This window comes from Oryctolagus cuniculus, chromosome 4 (genome assembly GCF_051225735.1).
Source record: "Oryctolagus cuniculus isolate XC-2025 breed Fujian yellow rabbit chromosome 4, ASM5122573v1, whole genome shotgun sequence".
NCBI lineage: Eukaryota > Metazoa > Chordata > Mammalia > Lagomorpha > Leporidae > Oryctolagus > Oryctolagus cuniculus.
This window is the reverse complement of record NC_142870.1, coordinates 5,782,423-5,787,585: the sequence shown is the minus strand read 5'-3', so window position 1 is coordinate 5,787,585 and position 5,163 is coordinate 5,782,423.

Below are 5,163 nucleotides of genomic sequence, written 5' to 3'. Positions count from 1 at the left end.
GAGCTGGGCCAAACTGAAGCTAGGAGCCAGGATCTTCTTCTGGGTCTCCCATATGGGTGGCAGGAGCTCAAACACATGGGCTATCTTCCATTGCTTTCCCAGGCACGTTAGCAGGGAGCTGGATCTGAAATGCAGTAGCCGGGTATTGAACTGGTGTCCACATGGGATGCCAGCGTTGCAGGTAGCGCTTTACCTGCTAAACCACAGTGCTGGCCCCAATGCTACAGTCTTAAAAGATCAAGGATGGGGTCGGTGCTGTGGTGCAGTGGGTTAACGCCCTGGCCTGAAGTGCCAGCATCCCACATGGGCACCGGTTTGAGACCCGGTTGCTCCACTTCCAATCCAGCTCTCTGCTGTGGCCTGGGAAAGCATTGGAAGATGGCCCAAGTCCTTGGGCCCCTGCACCTGCGTGGGAGACCCAGAAGAAGCTCCTGGCTCCTGGCTCCTGGCTCCTGGCTTCGGATCAGTGCAGCTCCAGCCTTGCAGCCAATTGGGGAGTGAACCATCGGATGGAAGACTTCTCTCTGTGCAACTTTTTCAAATAAATAAATAAATAAATAAATATTAAAAAAAAGATCGGGGATGGAAGGGCTAGGCACATGTTTTTGTCAGATTTATTTATTTACTTGAGAGGCAGAATTACAAAAAGGGAAAGACATACAGAGGTCTTCCATCTGCTGGTTCACTCCCCAGGTGGCTGCAATGGCCAGTGCTGTGCCGATCCGAAGCCAGGAGCCAGGAGCTTCCTCTTGGTCTTCCCATGTGGCTGCAGGGTCCCAAACACTTGGTCCATTCTCCACTGCTTTCCTAGGCCATGGCAGAGAGCTGTATAGGAAAGGAGCAGCCAGGACCCAAACCAGCGCCCACATGGGATGCTAGCACTGCAGCCAGAGGCTTAACCCACTATGCCACAGCGCCAGCCCAATTAGGACGATCCTAACTACATGGAGCACCAACAGTATAGCACTGGCACATGCTTATCATCAAATATTTTCCCAGGTCTTCATTATGAACATTTTAAACATTTGAAAGAGAGAGGGAGGGAGAGACAGAGAAAGAGGTCTTCCATTTATCTGATGGTTGACTCCCCAGATGGCTGCAGTGGTCAGAGCTGGGCCAATCTGAAGCCAGGAGCCAAGAGTTTCTTCTGGGTTTTCCACACAGGTGCAGGGGCATGAACACTTGGGTCATCCTCTATTGCTCTCTGAGGCCATAGCACAGAGCTGGATGGGAAGAGGAGCAACCGGGACTCGAACCGTTACCCATATGGGATTCTGGTGCTGCAGGCGGAGGCTCAGCCCATTAAGCCACAGCCTGCCCCACACATTCACTTTTAGCCTCCTGAGTTGCAATTCAGATTCATGACCTCTAGACCTGTATGACAACACATTTCTGTAATGTTCGGCCATCAAGTCTGTGGCAGTGGATTCTAGCAACATGAAGAAATGAACAGTTTGTTATGAGCTTCATTTGCTAGCTCAGGCTGTACTACAACTGGACTGACTCACACTGCGATGTCAGTAGAAGAATTCCGCCTTCAAGCGCTGGTGCTCATTTTGAGGGCTGCCCCAAGGAAGCAACAGAGGAGCGGAGTTACTCAAATCGGGCTGTGTCTGCAGGCCCGGCCCCCAAGGTCCTCTCCCACCTCTGCTAAGAAGTCTTGGACACGCTCCAGTTGTCACTCCCCCTCTTCGTGGAGGAACGACACAGGACCCTGTGCTGTTCTTTCTGTCTGCTCGGCCCTCCCCGGGTTTGCTGCTGGTTCTTCCCGGGTTGGCTACTATCCCTTCCACCTCCGTGGAAGGGCAGTTCCCCCTGGCCACATTCCCCACTTCCGCAGGGGAGCGGCACACTGCCGGCCGGTTCTCTCGGGGGCTGCACAGGTGTTCCTTCAGCTAGATGTTCCCCTTAGATGTTCCCGGTGCATGCCGTCTCTCTCCTCCTTTATAGTCCTCCTCCGCCAATCCTAACTCGGCTGCCCACACGCCGAGTACGCTGCTCTCCAATCAGGAGCAAGTCCTACAGTTTATTGGTTGAACTGGAGGCAGCTGTGCGGAAGCTGTTTACTTCTCTCCCAGCGCCATATTGTGGGAGAGCAGATGCATAGAATAAGTCTTAATTCCAGTAACTCAGTCCAGTCCGGATTGCTCCCCACAGATCCCCCTTTCTTTTTATTTTTGGCGTTGATACGCGCCTGTCTTCGGTGCCCCGTGGCACACACTCTGCTCTACTTGCTAGAGTTGCCACAGGCTCTTACAAGTCCTATCAATCAGGCAAACCGAATCCGGGTCCTCTCTTCGCCATGTTGTGAGGAGGTTTTTAGGCGCTGATGCGTGCCTGTGTTCGGTGACCTGCGGCTCACACTCTGGTCGAGCCGCCTGCTGGCGCTTACCACCTTAATTAGGCAGACCGAATCCAAGCCTCCTAATTGTTGTATTGTGGGGGAAGCCTTACTGATGTTAATTCGTGCCTGTCTTCGGTGACCTGCGGCGCATAAGCTGCTAGCCGCCCAGGTGCTCATCGCCTCACTAATCGGGCAGACCGAATCCAAGCTCTCACATTGCAGTGTTGTAGGGAGGCCTTTCTATTTCTCTATTTCTCTATCTCCGGGCATTCCTATTTCTCCCATTTTACTTCTATCTTCCAGCATTCCTATTTCTCTTTTACTTCTAAACTTCTGTTTCTCTTATCCCTGCAGCTTCCCGGCGCCTCGCCCCGCCCCGAGGCTGCTTCTCGGCGCCTCGCCGGCTCTGAGCCGCTTCAGCCTCTCTCATCTGCGTGGCTCGGCTTTGCGCGGCTTGGCTTCGCGCGCTCCGCGGTCTCCACGCCCTTCGCGTCTGCACCACGGGCCTCACGCCAGCCCCGTTCCCTATCTATTCACGCCCCGTGCTCTCTCTGCACGCGGCGGCTTCCGCGAGTAACACAGCGTAGCTTACGTGTCCGCCACTAGCATTCAATCTAAGTTCCCCGGGCTAGCCTGGCGAATTCAACCCAGCATACGTCTCCGCCCCACGATTTGGCTTCCTGTCCTTTGCTCCCCGGGCTAATCAGACGGATCCCAATCTGGCTTACGTTTCAGCTTCTGGTTTCAACTTTTCGCCCCCCATTCCCGGGCTAACTTGAGAATCCCAAAGTGGCTTTCGTATCCGCCTCGGCCTGCCCCCCACGGCTTCAATTTCCCTAACACTTTTCTCTACCCGGTATGTTTCCCTAAGTTTTCTTCCAACAATACTCCTCCCTCATTTCTCCTGGCCTCTCCCCACAGTCCGCATCCGAGTCTGTTTGTTCTAGCTTTCACTTTCGCTTTCGACCTTAGAGATTTCTCCCAGCTTCCCCCCCGTAGTCCGTATCTGAATCTATGCCTAGGCTTTCAATAGCTTCTTCTGGCACCCTTTTTCGTCCGGCTTTTCCCTAGGCTGTTTGCTAGTCTCTCTCTCCGGTATTTTCCCAGCTCTTCCCGTTTCTTCCCTCCTAAGTTTCATATCCGTCCTAAGTTTCCTATCCGAGCTAGGTTTCCTATCCGAGTCACGGCACCATTATGTCGCTCCCCCTCTTCGTGGAGGAACGACACAGGACCCTGCGCTGTTCTTTCTGTCTGCTCGGCCCTCCCCGGGTTTGCTGCTGGTTCTTCCCGGGTTGGCTACTATCCCTTCCACCTCCGTGGAAGGGCAGTTCCCCCTGGCCACATTCCCCACTTCCGCAGGGGAGCGGCACACTGCCGGCCGGTTCTCTCGGGGGCTGCACAGGTGTTCCTTCAGCTAGATGTTCCCCTTAGATGTTCCCGGTGCATGCCGTCTCTCTCCTCCTTTATAGTCCTCCTCCGCCAATCCTAACTCGGCTGCCCACACGCCGAGTACGCTGCTCTCCAATCAGGAGCAAGTCCTACAGTTTATTGGTTGAACTGGAGGCAGCTGTGCGGAAGCTGTTTACTTCTCTCCCAGCGCCATATTGTGGGAGAGCAGATGCATAGAATAAGTCTTAATTCCAGTAACTCAGTCCAGTCCGGATTGCTCCCCACACCAGTGTCAGAATCTCGCACTGGGGCCGGCGCGGTGGGGCCTGGGCCAGTTGCCTGACACCAGCATTCCACGTGAGCACGGTTCGAGTCCTGGCTGCTCCACTTCCAACACGTTTCCCTGCTAATGCGCCTGATTCCCGTGTGGAATTCCAGGCTCCTGCCTCTGGCCTGGCACAGACTCGGTCACTGCAGCCATTAGGGGAGTGAACCAGCAGGTGGAAGCTCCCTCTCTCTCTCTCTCTCTCTCTCTCTCTGTAGTGAACCAGAAGGTGGAAGCGCTCTCTCTCTCTCTGTCTCTGTCTCTGTAGTGAACCTGCAGGTGGAAGCGCTCTCTCTCTCTCTCTCTCTCTCTCTCTGTCTCTCTGTAACTCTCCCTTTCAAGTTAATAAGTTAGAAACCAACCGACCAACCGGAGTGAGGTGGCCTGTCCTCCTGGGGTCTGTGGGCGGGACTTGGTGGGGGCTTTCCTCAGGGACTGGGGCAAGGGGGGAGGACGGGAGCAGCTGCCCTTGACCCCGTCTCGTCTGCAGCGGCAGGAGAAGGCCCGGAGCAGAGGCGGGCTCCCGTCCTTCGCTTTATTCTGGTTGGTTCATCGGTCACCTCTTTCCCTTTCGTGGAAAGAATCCGTCCCGCTGTTATTAAATGCCTGCACGTCAGGTTCCCTCGCAACAAAGTTGTGGACCCACGACTTCGTGCACCATTTTGGGCAGGAACTAGTTCCCACAATGCAACCGTGGCTAAACGTCTTTCAGTTGATCCCCGGTGCGTGAATGTGAGTGGAGATGCTTAAACTGCAAAGCCTGATGTCCAAAATTATACTACAGGCAGATGATAACCAGCGCCTTCCCATCAATAAACTTCTTTTCCGGGACCAGCGCTGTGGCGAAGTTGGCTATGCCAGGGCCTTTTCCAGTCACCTGCTACTACGAGGTCTTCCACTTAAAGTTTACATTTAGGAATCAACGTGAGTCAACTTGGGGAAAGTATTAATTCAATGACATAACTGGCTCCCAGACAACGACAACCAACAGGTCTACACTGCGTCAGCGCGAGCGGTCTGCGGGCACGAGGTGCCTACGGAAGCCCGGAAGGCCAAGGGAGCGGTGGGACCGTATCTACCGCTCTCCGCACTCGGGCGTACCGCG